The sequence below is a fragment of the Trichomycterus rosablanca genome, chromosome 21, assembly GCF_030014385.1.
Source record: "Trichomycterus rosablanca isolate fTriRos1 chromosome 21, fTriRos1.hap1, whole genome shotgun sequence".
In the NCBI taxonomy this organism is placed as follows: domain Eukaryota; kingdom Metazoa; phylum Chordata; class Actinopteri; order Siluriformes; family Trichomycteridae; genus Trichomycterus; species Trichomycterus rosablanca.
Genome location: NC_086008.1, coordinates 55,988 through 75,228, shown reverse-complemented (window position 1 = coordinate 75,228; position 19,241 = coordinate 55,988). Strand labels below are relative to the sequence as shown.

The following is a 19,241-nucleotide window of genomic DNA, read 5'->3' as shown; positions in this document are numbered from 1 at the left end:
TTGGAATTGGGGTTGTACACCAACATAGTCATCTTCAGCCACTTAGATCAGGTGTGTGAACATTCCTGCAGTGGTTATTTAGAAGTCATCATCCAGACATCAGCAGACACACAGTCAGAAACTTTCTAAATGTCTTTCTCCTATTAAAAAGCACAATATTTAATGTTAGTTAAATCAAAATCCAGTGTGATCTGGGTTAGACAACAAACAAACCAAAGTTTCTTTAGTAAGCAGTGGAAGGTGGGCAGCTGTTTTGTCAGCAGTGTTAGCTCTGGCATTGTCCTGTAAAATTAAAACAAAACATTAGAATATGCACAATTTACTGTTTGGGCAGCAGAATTGTACCCACAAGTTGTGTAACCAAGGTAATGGTGGGCGATTTTCAAATTTAAACTAGTCAATAAAAAAAAAAAAAAAACTTTTCCACCAGATACAACCAAATTGTTCAATTCCATATGTGAAACTTTAGTTCATAAACATGTAAGCAGTTTTTTTAGGCTGAAGAATGCTGAATTGGAGCTGTTTGTGAAGGGATTTGCATCCACGGATGTTGCAACAAAGTAATAATAAGGGTCACCATCTCCTGCAATTAATAAAAAAGTGGTGGGTTTAAGCATTACAGCATTTGAAAATAATGTTTGAATAAATACTACAGTGTAGTCCTTAAATAATCACTGTTAAGTTGATAAGTTAGTTAAAAAACAAAAAACATCATTTAGCACTAACAGGGTTAGATATGCGTAACATGGTGTAACTACAGCCTTTTCTCTAGCAGACAAAGACAAAAAAATAGTTTACACAAAAAAAAAACTACTAAGTTATCACCATGAAATTGTACAAGAACAAATATCATGACCCACCTTTCCTGAACAACCTTTTCAGCTTCAGGTGTCCTTTAAGGTCATTTTAGGTCCTGCTTGTGAGCAATGTCAGAGTCTTTTCTGTGCTCTTTTTGGTGCCATACTTTTATTTATGTTCTTGAGACTATCATTTTACCCTGAGAAAAAAAAATCATCATCCAGAAAGAGTTTTTTGTGTCTGAATTTCCCATTAAAACTAAATGCAACTCAAAAAATCCCTGTGCACAGGATTTGTGTCTTTTATACTTTCAACATGAAATGCATGGTTAATGGTTAAATGCATGGTGTAGGCTAATCACAAATGTCCATACAATGACTATGCATTGTTCACAGGAATCATGGGACCCCCCCAGGGTGAAACAGATGCAATGAGCCCAGTTGTAATTCCAGACCCCCCCATGGGTGAACCCTGTTGTTATCTCCAGTTGTAAAGTCCAGGTGTAAACCATTGTGCCTTTCAACTAGTATAAAATTCCAAAACATTACTTTCTGCATTTTCATACAAAACCACAAGATGGCACAAGTCTGATTACTTTGTTGCAGTTTTAAACAGAACCACAAGATGGCACAAGTCTGATTACTTTGTTGCAGTTCTAAACAGAACCACACGATGGAATAAGTCTGATTACTTTGAGGCAGTTCTCTTTAAAACGACAAGATGGCACAAGTCTGAATACTTTGTTGCAGTTTTAAACAGAACCACAAGATGGCACAAGTCTGATTATGTTGTTGCAGTTCTAAACAGAACAACAAGATGGCACAAGTCTGATTACTTTGAGGCAGTTCTATAAAGAACCACAAGATGGCACAAGTCTGTTACTTTGATGCAGTTATCTTTAAAACCACAAGATGGCACAAGTCTGATTACGTTGTTGCAGTTACAAAACCACAAAATAGAACAAGTCTATTGTTGCATTGTTGCAGTTTTATAAAGAACCAGAAGATGGAACAAGTCTGATTACTTTGTTGCAGTTTTAAACAGAACCACAAGATGGCACAAGTCTGATTACTTTGTTGCAGTTCTAAACAGAACCACACGATGGAACAAGTCTCATTACTTTGTTTCAGTTCTAAAAAGAACCACAAGATGGCCCAAGTCTGATTACTTTGTTGCAGTTCTATAAGAAATCACAAGATGGCACAAGTCTCATTACTTTGTTTCAGTTCTAAAAAGAACCACAAGATGGCCCAAGTCTGATTACTTTGATGTAGTTCTCTTTAAAACTACAAGATGGCACTAGTCTGATTACTTTGATGCAGTTTTAAACAGAACCACAAGATGGCACAAGTCTGATTATGTTGTTGCAGTTCTAAACAGAACAACAAGATGGCACAAGTCTGATTACTTTGAGGCAGTTCTATAAAGAACCACAAGATGGCACAAGTCTGATTACTTTGTTGCAGTTCTATGAAGAACCAAAAGATGGCAAAGATCAACAAAGTAATTATACTTTGTTGCAGTTTTAAACAGAACCACAAGATGGCACAAGTCTGATTACTTTGATGCAGTTCTATAAAGAACCACAAGATGGCACAAATATGATTACTTTGTTGCAGTTTTAAACAGAACCACAAGATGGCAGAAGTCTGATTACTTTGTTGCAGTTCTATAAAGAATCACAAGATGGCACAAGTCTGATTACTTTGTTGCAGTTTTGAACAGAAACAGAAGATGGCAGAAGTCTGATTACTTTGTTGCAGTTCTATAAAGAATCACAAGATGGCACAAGTCTGATTACTTTGAGGCAGTTCTATAAAGAACCACAAGATGGCACAAGTCTGATTACTTTGTTGCAGTTCTATGAAGAACCAAAAGATGGCAAAGATCAACAAAGTAATTATACTTTGTTGCAGTTTTAAACAGAACCACAAGATGGCACAAGTCTGATTACTTTGATGCAGTTCTATAAAGAACCACAAGATGGCACAAATATGATTACTTTGTTGCAGTTTTAAACAGAACCACAAGATGGCAGAAGTCTGATTACTTTGTTGCAGTTCTATAAGAAATCACAAGATGGCACAAGTCTCATTACTTTGTTTCAGTTCTAAAAAGAACCACAAGATGGCCCAAGTCTGATTACTTTGATGTAGTTCTCTTTAAAACTACAAGATGGCACTAGTCTGATTACTTTGATGCAGTTTTAAACAGAACCACAAGATGGCACAAATCTGATTAATTTGATGCAGTTCTATAAAGAACCACAAGATGGCACAAGTCTGATTACTTTGAAGCAGTTATCTTTAAAACCACAAGATGGCACAAGTCTGACCTAGCAAACAAACCAAAGTACAAAGGAAAAATTTGAAACTTTGAAAAGGAGAAACTTTGATCATTTGTTGCCTTTTAGAAAGAAAAGGAGAAACTTTGGAAGGAACTGAAACTCACAGGTCAACCCATCCTTCTCTGGTTGACATGCTGTTCAAATAGTGGTTACAACAGTAATGAATAACATGGCATCATTAGTGAAAGTGGTGTCCGAATGTCCACTATTTCTTTTTAATTAATTTCAATATTATGTAATCTCATGCACAACCAGCATGATGAGGTAAAATATTACAAATATTTCGCATTAATTTCTACCCACCCAACTACAAAATAATAAATATAATATGTACAATATAATGTCGTGTAGTACACAGATAATGTTTCAACAGCCAATCACCCTAAGATGACAAAAGCCCATGTAAGCCCATATATAAGTATTGTAGCGTCGGCCACTGGGGCGCCGGGGCGGGCTTTACCCAGAAGCCCTTGCGGCCGTGGTTTCCAAGCTTACCGTGGCCGTGAAGCCCAGTGGCAGGGGTGGGGCGGCTGCGGTAAGGGCTGTATTAGCAGCTTTGAGCTTTATGTTTTTTGTTTGTATGTGTGTTGTATGAATGTGTGTGTATGTGTGTGAATGGATGTCTCTTGTAACTATCAGTAAAGTCTTGATCTTGATCACAATCAACATTTTTGTTTACAAACAATGGAACAGTAACAAAACAAAGTTTGCCTTAACATTAGGAAAATACATCTTTTTTGAGGTAGAAAAGGAGAAACCACAATACAAAAGTAAAATAAAAATTCTCCCCTCACTAGACATCTTTAGTAGTTCTTTGTTTCTTTTTTCAAATAGAATTGTTTTTAGGAAAAACAACAACAAATACTGTAAACAGTTTCAAACTTATTCTGTTTTTTCTGAGGAGAGCGCTGAGTGGGCAGGCCAGGCTGAGCCTACCTGCATGGCTGTTTGGCTGGCACCGCTGAGCCACGTGACGGTGCAACAACAAAAGACGGGGGGGGGGGGGGGGGGGGGTGCTGCTCCGTGCTGTGTGACACAGCACAGCGCTACTTTTACAGACAGAGACTTTGATGAATCCGCGTGCGCAGCAGTCAGTGCGTGCGGGAGAGAAAAAAAGCTTGAGTATTGATCTTTTTACACGAGTATTGCTCAATATCAATACCAGCGTTGGTATCGATATTATCGATATTTGGATCGATCCGCCCACCTCTACTACGCAGCTCTTTGGTGGCCCCGATGCCCCTCCTCCTTTAACGGCGCCACAGTATTTTACTTTTGGGGAAGAAAATACTGTATAATTAATTTTTTTCCTGACCTTAAGGTTATTTGTTTATAGAATATATTGTGTGAATGAAACTAGGTCCTGATTAATATTTTTTTCACTTTTCCCTATTACTGTAGTTAAAATCACACACAACCTGACTTTGATCATTTGTTGTCTTTTAGGAAGAACTAAATAAGGTTGCTTGGGCTTGGGACAACCACAGGATACGTCCAGTCCACAACTCATGGTCGACCATCCATATTGCATGTCCTCAACTGTTTGGAGTCAGGGACTATCTGCACTGCGTAGACCTAGAAAAGGTTGAAGCCTGCTTCATGTGATGAACCTTCTTTCAGAGCATAATGTAGAACTAACAAATGATGTGTTTGAAACAGTGGATCTGTTGTGGATCTTTTGTTAAAATCCAAAGACATAAGACATAAGTACATAAGACAGCTCATTGGCAATGAAATGAACCAAGAATCATAAAAGCAGAAAATATTCTTTTAATCTTTCCTGTTAGTATTTTTAATTTTTATTTTGCATAAAATGTTATCACTTTTTAATATCACTGAATTGATTTTTTTGTGTAGTACAGACTGTTTAATTAATCTTTAAACAAGAAATAAAACGGTTTTTTTATCCACAATTTGCATAAAATTCAAAACATCATCTGTCCACCATATCCTTCCCAAGTCACTGTATAAAGTCTTGAATCTAAAGCTGACATTTTGCTGTACAGAAAAAGCAATGTAAATGCAATATTTGTTACACTTACACGTTAAAGCTGATATAAACCTTAAGTCATTTCAGCAAAATAAAATGACAAAATTCTTTTAACAGTCTTTTTTATTGTCCTTTTTAGACCGTCAAAATTAAACAGATTAAACAGTAATGCTTGACAGGAAATGCGTCTGTGTGTGTCCATTAAGCAACAGTATAGGAACACTCAAAATTACAGTCATTCTGAATCATTCAGTAAATATATTCACTAATAAGTAAACAGCATAATACACTGATCAGCCATAACATTAAAACCATGTCCTTGTTTTTACACACACACACACACACACACACACTGTCCATTTTATCAGCTCCACGTACCATATAGAAGCACTTTGACTGTAGTCCATCTGTTTCTCTGCATACCTCTGCATAAATTTTAACCTGCTTTCACCCTGTTCTTCAATGGTCAGGACCCCCACAGAGCGGGTATTATTTGGGTGGTGGATCATTCTCACTGACATGGTGCTAGTGGGGTTAACTTCCCCACTATTGTTTAGGCGCATTGTGAAGTAATCTCCACCAGGGTGTGCTTTGAGGTAACTTTTGATACTTTCCCAGTGTGTTTCTTATTTCAACAAGTAGGTGTCGCTGTACTAGTAAATATTGATGATTTGTGAGTAAACACAGTTGCGTGGCTTGGTGACAGAAGTATAAAAAATAGCTGAATCTAAAAAAAAATTACTTTTAAGAAAGACTAATACATTGCAGGTAAAACATTTTTGATAACGATTATTTATGTGATATTAGTTTTCATCATTGTTTTTTTTTTTCTAGTTTTTTTTTTGTGGTGCAGCTAACATTATTATTTAAAAAAAGTAAATTAAGTAAGTAGGCATTGAATACCTACAAGAACCATCTGAAGATTTAACCTCAAAGACACAGATTTGTTTGAGCCAGTGGAAAAACAGAGTAACTCATTTGATGCGTTTTCTGTTCAAGAACCAGTTTCACATGAAATCTCACAAAGGTGAAAGAAAATAAAACAGGACTACTTGGATGAAAAAAAATACAAACCTCCAGCAGCACTGTACCTATTTGTACCTAATGTACCCCAAAGAAATTTGTCATTTTTATTGCTCGAAAACAGTGGAGGAAAATTGCATCAAAGGAAGTATCAATACAACAGCCATGGACTCACATTTTTAATAACCAGTTAAAAAAGAAAAATCCTTCATGTGCACCTCATTTTACATAACATCTACGTCCTGCAAGTAGCAGAAAAAAGCAAGCCCCCTACATGAGAGCGCATGCCATTTGCAAATTTCCATACTGCAAAGCTCAGAATCAGAATCTCTTTATTGTCATTGTTATTGTACCAGGTATAACAAAATTAGGGTGCAATACTCTCTAGTGTTATAAACAATAAAAAAAAAACTAATTTACAAAATACCAAAAATTTGCATTCACAAAATGTACAGAATTTACAATAACAATAATGACAATAACAATAAAACACACAAAAACACTTTGTCAGTAACAAGCTGGTGGAAAATTGCACATTACCCTTTGTAAACATTGCCTGAAAATTGCACAGTCCCATGTGTTTAATGAAATCACCTTAAATAGACCCTCGTGAAAAAAAAGTATACTTAAGTGTACTAAAGTGTATTATTGTCACACTAATAATCAATACACTTAAAGAGTGCTAAATGGAACAACTATTTTTGTACTTAATATACTTTAGTTGTGCAAAAATAGTACAAAAGTTAAACTTTAATTGTATTAAGTGTACTAAACTGTACTAGATTGAGACTATTCTATAGACTAGTATATTTAGTTCAACTTAACTATGTTTCAGACACACTTAAAGTGAAATAAAAACACATTTAATTAGTATTTCCAGTTCACTACTATTATGCTCCAAATACATTAGAAATGTTTCAAAAAATTAATTATAGACATATTTAATCAGTATTTGAAGTGCACTACTATTATGCTCCAAATACATTAGAAATGTTTCTAAAAATGTTTCACTGAACTGAAAAAAATTTTATTGTCGTAAATGTATGCATATTAACAACATTCTTCTCTATATTTCGCACAACTCAGCCACTAAGTCCAGATAATAAAAAATCTATTAATTTGCCTGAGAGCAAATTTAAAATAAAATTAATAAATAATAAGACAAAAGAACCCCAATTAAATTTTCTTTGGCAACAGTGGCCATCAAATGTAAAAGTGTAAAGAGCTTAGTACAAAACAAACTAAACATTTTTTTTTTTACTTATGAACTGCTCATTGTTGCCTTTTCACCTTATTGCAGTCCGCACATCTGAAGCTGATGTATTTGGAAATTCAGCCATAACTGTATGTTAGAGAAAAAAATATATATTTTAGCTTACATTTAAAGAAAAAAAACTTCTGTCTTGCCAATACAATAACAATAAGCAGATGTGATTGCAGATGTAGTAGCTATGAGAAAATATTCACTTACTCCCTTTCCCATCTCCTACAAACCCCCTAAATCCTGTCTCGTCATATTGAAATGAACCCTCCTGTTTGATCCTTTCATATTACCCCCACTCCCTGAATCCTACACACACACCCAATCATGTCTACCCACACCTAATTGCCATAAAGCCCAAAACCCTTTTGTTCACCCTTGATCCTTGTCTCCTGTATTACACCCTTCCAGTACCCCCCTCCCTGATCTCCCTTCTTTGAATCCTCCCCTCATTTCTAGTGTATATAAAGTCCCCCCAGAATATGCCTAGCTAGATTTCTGTCGGTCTTCCAAGCTGTGCCCATACGTCTGTGTGTGTCAATAAACTACTCTACTCCTGAAGACCCAGAAGTCTCCTGGCTTCTGTTTTGCTGAATTTCTAACATAGCAGTATTTCAGAATCAGATAAATAACATTAGAGAACTAAATAAGTATCAGCATCTACAGTGTATCACAAAAGTGAGTACACCCCTCACATTTCTGCAAATATTTCATTATATATTTTCATGGGACAACACTATAGACATGAAACTTGGATATAACTTCGAGTAGTCAGTGTACAACTTGTATAGCAGTGTAGATTTACTGTCTTCTGAAAATAACTCAACACACAGCCATTAATGTCTAAATGGCTGGCAACATAAGTGAGTACACCCCACAGTGAACATGTCCAAATTGTGCCCAAAGTGTCAATATTTTGTGTGACCACCATTATTATCCAGCACTGCCTTAACCCTCCTGGGCATGGAATTCACCAGAGCTGCACAGGTTGCTACTGGAATCCTCTTCCACTCCTCCATGATGACATCACGGAGCTGGTGGATGTTAGACACCTTGAACTCCTCCACCTTCCACTTGAGGATGCGCCACAGGTGCTCAATTGGGTTTAGTCCATCACCTTTACCTTCAGCTTCCTCAGCAAGGCAGTTGTCATCTTGGAGGTTGTGTTTGGGGTCGTTATCCTGTTGGAAAACTGCCATGAGGCCCAGTTTTCGAAGGGAGGGGATCATGCTCTGTTTCAGAATGTCACAGTACATGTTTGAATTCATGTTTCCCTCAATGAACTGCAGCTCCCCAGTGCCAGCAACACTCATGCAGCCCAAGACCATGATGCTACCACCACCATGCTTGACTGTAGGCAAGATACAGTTGTCTTGGTACTTCTCACCAGGGCGCCGCCACACATGCTGGACACCATCTGAGCCAAACAAGTTTATCTTGGTCTCGTCAGACCACAGGGCATTCCAGTAATCCATGTTCTTGGACTGCTTGTCTTCAGCAAACTGTTTGCGGGCTTTCTTGTGCGTCAGCTTCCTTCTGGGATGACGACCATGCAGACCGAGTTGATGCAGTGTGCGGCGTATGGTCTGAGCACTGACAGGCTGACCTCCCACGTCTTCAACCTCTGCAGCAATGCTGGCAGCACTCATGTGTCTATTTTTTAAAGCCAACCTCTGGATATGACGCCGAACACGTGGACTCAACTTCTTTGGTCGACCCTGGCGAAGCCTGTTCCGAGTGGAACCTGTCCTGGAAAACCGCTGTATGACCTTGGCCACCATGCTGTAGCTCAGTTTCAGGGTGTTAGCAATCTTCTTATAGCCTAGGCCATCTTTGTGGAGAGCAACAATTCTATTTCTCACATCCTCAGAGAGTTCTTTGCCATGAGGTGCCATGTTGAATATCCAGTGGCCATTATGAGAGATTTGTACCCAAAACACCAGATTTAACAGCCCTGCTCCCCATGTACACCTGGGACCTTGACACATGACACCAGGGAGGGACAACGACACATTTGGGCACAATTTGGACATGTTCACTGTGGGGTGTACTCACTTATGTTGCCAGCTATTTAGACATTAATGGCTGTGTGTTGAGTTATTTTCAGAAGACAGTAAATCTACACTGCTATACAAGTTGTACACTGACTACTCTAAGTTATATCCAAGTTTCATGTCTGTAGTGTTGTCCCATGAAAAGATATAATGAAATATTTACAGAAATGTGAGGGGTGTACTCACTTTTGTGATACACTGTATGTTAGTACATTACTCACAGTGCTACAACAGCAGAGGACATAGAGTTACCAGTCATATTGTTAACACAAAAACTTAAATAATGCTCATGGCACTTGTAAGATTTACAGTATGGACCCAGTGATGACTAGCTGTACCCCCCTGCACTCAATGGCATTAATCATCATAATCAAACGTATATACCAGGGTGTTTCTTCCTGAAGTTGGGGACCACCTGGCTTAGTTCAACAAGTAGAACGGTGACAGCTCTCACAGGTTCTAACCAACCTGAAAGGGATTATTATAATGAGCGATTCACAGCCATCACAGACAAAGGGATCGGCCTAGACATGAAGGTGTTTAAAGAAATTTAGACCAATTAGCATGGAGGTGACAGTTCCATCTTGTCTGCATTGCCTTTGTATAATACACACCTGTCACAGGAAAGCCCATATATGGATATTCTTAAATGTATATACAGTGTATCACAAAAGTGAGTACACCCCTCACATTTCTGCAAATATTTCATTATATCTTTATACACTATAGACATGAAACTTGGATATAACTTAGAGTAGTCAGTGTACAACTTGTATAGCAGTGTAGATTTACTGTCTTCTGAAAATAACTCAACACACAGCCATTAATGTCTAAATACCTGGCAACATAAGTGAGTACACCCCACAGTGAACATGTCCAAATTGTGCCCAAATGTGTCGTTGCCCCTCCCTGGTGTCATGTGTCAAGGTCCCAGGTGTAAATGGGGGGCAGGGCTGTTAAATTTGGTGTTTTGGGTACAATTCTCTCATACTGGCCACTGGATATTCAACATGGCACCTCATGGCAAAGAACACTCTGAGGATGTGAGAAATAGAATTGTTGCTCTCCACAAAGATGGCCTGGGCTATAAGAAGATTGCTAACACCCTGAAACTGAGCTACAGCATGGTGGCCAAGGTCATACAGCGGTTTTCCAGGACAGGTTCCACTCGGAACAGGCTTCGCCAGGGTCGACCAAAGAAGTTGAGGCCACGTGTTCGGCGTCATATCCAGAGGTTGGCTTTAAAAAATAGACACATGAGTGCTGCCAGCATTGCTGCAGAGGTTGAAGACGTGGGAGGTCAGCCTGTCAGTGCTCAGACCATACGCCGCACACTGCATCAACTCGGTCTGCATGGTCGTCACCCCAGAAGGAAGCTGACGCACAAGAAAGCCCGCAAACAGTTTGCTGAAGACAAGCAGTCCAAGAACATGGATTACTGGAATGCCCTGTGGTCTGACGAGACCAAGATAAACTTGTTTGGCTCAGATGGTGTCCAGCATGTGTGGCGGCGCCCTGGTGAGAAGTACCAAGACAACTGTATCTTGCCTACAGTCAAGCATGGTGGTGGTAGCATCATGGTCTTGGGCTGCATGAGTGTTGCTGGCACTGGGGAGCTGCAGTTCATTGAGGGAAACATGAATTCCAACATGTACTGTGACATTCTGAAACAGAGCATGATCCCCTCCCTTCGAAAACTGGGCCTCATGGCAGTTTTCCAACAGGATTACGACCCCAAACACAACCTCCAAGATGACAACTGCCTTGCTGAGGAAGCTGAAGGTAAAGGTGATGGACTAAACCCAATTGAGCACCTGTGGCACATCCTCAAGTGGAAGGTGGAGGAGTTCAAGGTGTCTAACATCCACCAGCTCCGTGATGTCATCATGGAGGAGTGGAAGAGGATTCCAGTAGCAACCTGTGCAGCTCTGGTGAATTCCATGCCCAGGAGGGTTAAGGCAGTGCTGGATAATAATGGTGGTCACACAAAATATTGACACTTTGGGCACAATTTGGACATGTTCACTGTGGGGTGTACTCACTTATGTTGCCAGCCATTTAGACATTAATGGCTGTGTGTTGAGTTATTTTCAGAAGACAGTAAATCTACACTGCTATACAAGTTGTACACTGACTACTCTAACTTATATCCAAGTTTTATTTCTATAGTGTTGTCCCATGAAAAGATATAATAAAATATTTGCAGAAATGTGAGGGGTGTACTCACTTTTGTGATACACTGTATGTCATTTATCTTGAACCATGATTGTTCAGTCAAGCTCTGCTGTTCCCAAGATACGTTTGTGTCTTGCTACTGCTACTACCTGTATTAAAGATCACCATTTTTACCAAGTTGGAGAGACGTCCTTCTGTTCCATTTCTTTTTTCCTTACACACTGATACAACTTTTAACTCCAGTTAGGACTGAAAAACACATCTGGAGATACCTGTTATTGCATGCACATTTGCCACATCTAGTTGTCTCTAGTAGTGCTCCCTTTGAAGATTTTCCAGTAAGGGTGGAGTCTCTTAAAGTTTCTCTGGTGAAGACCAAGACGGCCAGCTCTTGCGCAAAGATGCAGAAAACATTGTTCTGTTGAGTCTCTGGAAGGCATTCTTTGGAACCAAAACATTAGTGTTGGCCAAGGAGCGCTGTATGATTAGACAAAAAAAAAGTACTACATAAATAACACTGATGTGACACAATTATGGATTGTGCGCACAGTCCTTACATCTGAAAACAATTAAAGACAACAAATGTACTTAAGGAATGGTCCTTAATCATGTTTAACTATCTGAACAGACTTGATGTTACAGAAATACAAAAAATCGAAATACTGTACATACAAAGACACTTAAAACAATTGTAGTGACCTATGCAGACCATTTATTCTTAAAAACATTTAGTTAATATCATTATTTTTCTATAAAAAAGTAGATGTGCTGGCAATGGGAGAAAGGCAGGTGTGACAGTAGTAGCTGTTAGGTCATAAAGAGTGCGTTTTACCATACCATTTCTACCTCATCATCTGGTGCTGACAATGATAATGCTCCAGATGTTGAGATCACAGATGATGGGGTTCTGCTCTGCAAGCTAGCTATTCCACGAATACATTCAATGCACCCCTTTAAAGATCTGACCAACTCAGGTAATTCTACATGACAACAGTCATTTTTCAATATGTATGCATAATGAAATTAATAGCATGTAAATCAATTTATTGGGATTGTTTAATGTAAAATGCTCTATTTAAAGGAACATACAGAGTCAGAATTTCTATTATACATAATGACTATAAATACACTGATTACTGATGTCACTGCCTAATGTTTTTTTAAAAACTTTTTACAGTGGAGTGCTGTTTGCATGTTCTCCCTGTGTTCACGTGAGTTTCCTCTCAGATGAAGGCTCAGATTTTAATGTACTTAAGTATCAAAAGTAATTTGATATTAAATGTTGAGGTGTCTTTTGTCGTGGTGAAGCACTGATGACGAAATGACAACTCCGTTGACACTAACTCATGTTTAATTAAGAGGTTTATTCAAAGAAATGAGTAGTGTCAGTACAGACATTTCGCGATTATGCCCGGAGAAAAAGTAGCTGATTCTTCTTCTGCCTTCTTTACGCCAACCTCAGGTTTAAATACCCCAGCGATTTACATACAGCACATCTGTTTCCACTTTGATCTCTCAAATACTGAGAGAGAGCTAAGCCCTCCCATGGTAGAATATATACATTGAACTAAAACCCCATTCTAACCCTTAGCACCAACCTCCGTCTTATGCTGGACAGGCCTCCCCATCCTATCATTGGGAACCTTACAGCTTTCCATACATTTAAGAGTGCTTCCCCGGGACAAAGCCTCACATAAACACATTCCATATGTCCGTCCATAGAATGTGTCTCTGAGGGGCACACTGACCCCCTCTGAATGCCTTCTACAGAATTGTGTTCCCTAACAGTGGGGCCACAACACATAACACACATATGAATAAAATACACATATGAATTAATATCTATATAAAATACACCTCATTGTACTTAAGTATTAATAGTAGAAGTAAAAGTAAATGCTGTATAAATGGAAGCGTCATTTCAAATATAAAGATTGTTCTTTTAAACGTGTAAACCACCTTTAACAATTAACCTGTTTTCTTCCTTTCATCTGAACATGATTTGTGCCAATTCATGATCATAATCAACAGTTGCCATCACCTGTTTGAAATCATGACATTATTTAGTTGTTTTTTAACTTATTACTTGTTCCTGTTCCAACGTTTTTAGAATGTGAGTCGATGTAAATGTAGGAAACACTGCATCTATTTTATTTGCATTTTCTATACTGTCCCATTTTTTTATTTGGGTAGTATATTTCAATAACCAAAAAATTATTTTGGCATAATTAATTTAAAGCAAAACCCAAGAGCAGGGCTGCCCAATTTGGGGCCCGCGGGCCAAACTTGGCCCGCCGTCTCTTTTTTTTGGCCCGCCTCACTAGATCAAAGTAGCGCTTACTTTTGTCAGTAGCTGGGAATTTCTTTTAACAGTTTCTTTTAAGTGTTGAACTGCCTATAACGCTAGCTGCAATTCATTGGCTGACCACAATTTTACATGACAGTGGAGAAGGGGGCGCTGTGGAGCTCCTGTCAGCAGACATCAAGTAATCTATGATGACACGAGTGAGGCTGTTAATCATGGAGCGTATGAAAAACAGTATGAATATTTTTTCACCTAAATAGATTAAACCGCAGTTTGCCTCATCTGCGGATAGAGAGTGGCTGCACTAAAGGAGTACACCATCCGTCAGCATTATGAAACAAAACATGCACACCTGTTCTCAAAGTACAGTGGCGAGGAAAGAAAGGTGAATATATTAAATATTTGAATATTGATGATATATATATATATATATATATATATATATATATATATATATATATATATATATATATATATATATATATATTTTGCTTTGCATGTTTTTCTTTACAAATTTACATTTGTTCAAATATTTCTGCTCCTAAAAAGAAACATTATCTATCATCCGTTGAAATCAATAAAAGCACTGTTAATTAGAATAAACAGTAGTGATATTTTTTTTTAAATTTAATGCAATATTAAAATTAGGGTGGGAGATTTTCACGATTAATTCGAATGAACGTTTTCACACGATGTTAGAAATGTGACAATCGCGATTGTTTACATACTTTATATTTTCATTAAAATACCAACATGTCAGTTTAATATCAAAAGAGTAAAAACGGAAGACAACAAAGGCCGTACACGGTAATAGTTAGATTCAGAAATAAGGAGCGCAAACACGATCGGCAAAACTTCACAACGAGACTCACAAACAGAAGAGTTTAATTCAGATTCATGGAATCGAACACAGCTGAACTGAACCAAAACTCCGGAGTGGGAGGACCGATCTGGATTGACTGACCGGGGACTTGTGGTAGTCACGTGAGTCTGTGGGAGCATGGGAGTTGTAGTCAATATTGTTAGAAGCGGAATGTGCCCCTCCATCCACCCCCCAACCACAAGGGGACAAAATGAAAGCTGAGCTGAGTGATTACTTGAGGTCCCCCAGTGTAGTTACTGATACACTAACTTCATTGGTGGAAACAGTAAACAGGCTCGTGTTTCTTTTAAGAAATCTGTAAAGAACTTTTTGTAGTTTTGCACTTCTCTTAATGTAAGGAGGTTCTGCTGCACATTACTTAAAGTGAGTTGATTGTGAGCTGTTCCTAAAAAGCATATAGCTAATTAAGATTTCTATTTTGTTTTAATTATAGTTAATTGTTATATTGTTATCGTTATAAAGTTTGAATCCCTTAATTATAGGTGGTGCTATTACTATTTTTACACTTCTGCAGTCTTTTAAATTAAAATGCAAAAAAAAGTATTTTTTTTGACTTATCAGAATCTTTTTTTTTTTTTTTTTGCAATATCGCCCAGCCCTAGTTAAAATAACTTTTAGTTTTGGCCCGTGGCCCCTCACTGAGATAAAATTTTGGCCCCTTATAAGGAATTATTTGGGCACCCCTGCTCAAGAGAGTTTAACAAAACGTGTGGCACTTTTATCCCTTTAATGATCTGTTCAACCATTAATTTAAATCAAAATATTTGAGTAAAATAAGCTGTATTTAAAATTATTTAATATTCTTTGGGCTGTATCTACTGAATGGCATGTGTTAAACTAAAAAAATATTGGTATTCTTACTTTAAGAAAACACCATTTCTAACTTGAAGCCAACAGCTGAAAAATCATTAATAATAAGTTGAGTTCTTGTTGAGATGATTAAAGGGTTAAAAACGTGCTGCATGTTATTCAGCACCATGAATCCTCTCCTCTACTGCTCTAATACATAAAGTTATCTGAGGAGATATCTGTCCGCAGGTGAGTTTTTAAAAACAATGGACGTGTCTTCATGAGTTTTGCAGTCAATGAATTCCGAACAAATGTAATGATTTATGAAACGTTTTATTTGTGGTTGGAATGTAATCGGTAAAAATGGTAACCTGACCCTAACCTGAACAATGTTAATGCTAATAATATTAAAAACCGCTGATGCTGCAGCTTTAGTTTGTTATCATTGTAATCATTGTTAACTTACATTTGTGTTGGAGCTTCTGAAATTGGACATTTTTGGACCTATTTGCGGGTCTTTGGGTGAACGACGCACTTTTAGAAAACTCCGATAGCTTTTAGAGAATGTTTGCACATGCGCAGTAATGTGTTTAACTACCGTCTAACTTACAAGCGCAGATTCACCAAACCAGCGTGCAGTCCGTCACACATCTCACATCATTTACCTTCATACTGTAGTAACGAGTAACCAAGTTACATACAGCCAATGTAACCGAGTAAAAGTACACCATTACTTTAGAAAATGTAGTGGAGTAAAAGTGAAAGTTCCCGAAAATTTTTATACTCCAGTAAAGTACAAATACTTAAAAAAACAACTTAAGTACTGTAACGAAGTATTATTACTTCGTTACTATACACCACTGTACGTAAGTAAGGGAAGTTAACAGAGAGAAATATATGAGCCCATGATTTTTAGAGACCTGGGCCAGTGACTACCAAAAAACAATTAGTTTAGTCCAAGTTTGAAGATAAAGGCATTAATAAGATAACACATTCGCAAGAATAGGATAAACAGACGGAAACCCCGAAAGCATAATGCCCCAGGTTGTCATTGTAATAAAAAAAATCTGTTTTTGTAGACAAAGCAACCCCTAAAGAAATGTCTCTACAATAGACCATTTTACACCAAACCACTTAAATGATGCCATACATTCACAGTAAACCTACACAAATCTAAAAACAATTTTATTCAGTCTACGATAACAACAACTTACCACAAAGGGATGTAATTATGGCTTCATTATTAATTTCTACTGTGACTTTCTCTGGTTGATGACTAACTACAGGGTTTTCATCTTCACTATCATCATCATGCAACTGCAATACGAAGAGCAGTATCACATTAGTTACATTAAATCAAACTCACACAAATAAGAATCCACTATTAACGTACAGAGTTGAAATAAAGAGACATATTTGTTATCACAAATAAAAATACTTGCACCAAAAACTGGTTCAACAACTTATCAATTCTTCATTATCTTATTTTGTGTTACTCTCATTTAAATGGTTGGATATGTCACAAATCAAAAATTAAAAGATTGTTTATTATATTAAACATAAATGTTGGTGTTTAACAAAACATTCAAAAGTCAAAAACATTTAAAAATTTGTAATCACTTGATATATTAATAATTGTTATTTTATTAGAACTTATTGTAATTATTAAGAGTGTATTCAAATACATTGTAGATTGAAATGTTATAAACTAGACATCACAACATTATGACATGGAAAAATAAGCTATTAAATAACATTTACTTTTATTAACAGTATGTTCCTTATGCTATACAGCACCTCTTAACAATTATTTTTTACAGATTACTACAAATGTTTTTCTATATGGTATGTGCAGGGGTTGGACAAAATAACTGAAACACCTGGTTTTAGACCACAATAATTTATTAATAATAATTAATAATTAATAATTTTGCGGCCAATACAGCGTCAATTCGTCTTGGAAATGACATATACAAGTCCTGCACAGTGGTCAGAGGGATTTTAAGCCATTCTTCTTGCAGGATAGTGGCCAGGTCACTACGTGATGCTGGTGGAGGAAAACATTTCCTGACTCGCTTCTCCAAAACACCCCAAAGTGGCTCAATAATATTTAGATCTGGTGACTGTGCAGACCATGGGAGATGTTCAACTTCACTTTCATGTTCATCAAACCGATCTTTCACCAGTCTTGCTGTGTGTATTGGTGCATTGTCATCCTGATACACGGCACCGCCATTGGATGCACATGGTCCTCCAGAATGGTTCGGTAGTCCTTGGCAGTGACTCGCCCATCTAGCACAAGTATTGGGCCAAGGGAATGCCATGATATGGCAGCCCAAACCATCACTGATCCACCCCCATGCTTCACTCTGGGCATGCAACAGTCTGGGTGGTACGCTTCTTTGGGGCTTCTCCACACCGTAACTCTCCCGGATGTGGGGAAAACAGTAAAGGTGGACTCATCAGAGAACAATACATGTTTCACATTGTCCACAGCCCAAGATTTGCGCTCCTTGCACCATTGAAACCGACGTTTGGCATCGGCACGAGTGACCGAAGGTTTGGCTATAGCAGCCCGGCCGTGTATATCGACCCTGTGGAGCTCCCGACGGACAGTTCTGGTGGAAACAGGAGAGTTGAGGTGCACATTTAATTCTGCCGTGATTTGGGCAGCCGTGGTTTTATGTTTTTTGGATACGATCCGGGTTAGCACCCGAACATCCCTTTCAGACAGCTTCCTCTTGCGTCCACAGTTAATCCTGTCGGATGGGGTTTGTCCTTCTTGGTGGTATGCTGACATTACCCTGGATACCGTGGCTCTTGATACATCACAAAGACTTGCTGTCTCGGTCACAGATGCGCCAGCAAGACGTGCACCAACAATTTGTCCTCTTTTGAACTCTGGTATGTCACCCATAATGTTGTGTGCATTGCAATATTTTGAGCAAAACTGTGCTCTTACCCTGCTAATTGAACCTTCACACTCTGCTCTTACTGGTGCAATGTGCAATTAATGAAGATTGGCCACCAGACTGGTCCAATTTAGCCATGAAACCTCCCACACTAAAATGACAGGTGTTTCAGTTTCATTGTCCAACCCCTGTATATGTGTATATATATATATATATATATATATATATATATATATATACACACACATATAGGTATATATAAAAAAAGTAAGCAAATCGTTACATTTTTTGAAAGTTGGTGTAAAATGTTGCCTAATTTTCATAAATATTACAAACCCAGCATATTTGCGTTAACAAACACTCGTATAACAGCTACAATAGGCACTTACCTGTAATTAACAGCTGCAATACTTGTTTCTCGAATAGTTATTTTATGAAATCGTCCACAGCAGTGAATAGATCCCTGTTCGGTTCAATACGATGGCAGAGACACAGACATGAGTAGTACCAAAAACTCTCAAAGTGTATTTGGGAATGAGCAGGAATATAAATGCTTAAGGAAAAGGGGTGTTGGGAGATCATCAAAGCAGGCAGCTTTCCCATCAAGGTGTGAAAACTTTCAGGATGTGGAAGTAACTGAATGATCAAAGGTACAGTGTTAAGTTCCAAGGTGCGAACACATACATATGGTTGTAATATAACTC

At 37.9% G+C, this 19,241-nt stretch overlaps 1 long non-coding RNA gene across 1 annotated transcript; it reads right to left on the bottom strand.

Annotated features, from left to right (window-relative positions):
• Positions 1-7,337: 7,337 nt before the first annotated feature.
• Positions 7,338-19,001, bottom strand: LOC134335356 (uncharacterized). Its single transcript, XR_010015575.1, has 4 exons — positions 18,927-19,001; positions 16,840-16,942; positions 11,921-12,125; positions 7,338-7,500 (listed from the first exon to the last, which is right to left on the bottom strand). It is a non-coding gene; the product is annotated as an uncharacterized LOC134335356 (long non-coding RNA).
• Positions 19,002-19,241: the final 240 nt, after the last annotated feature.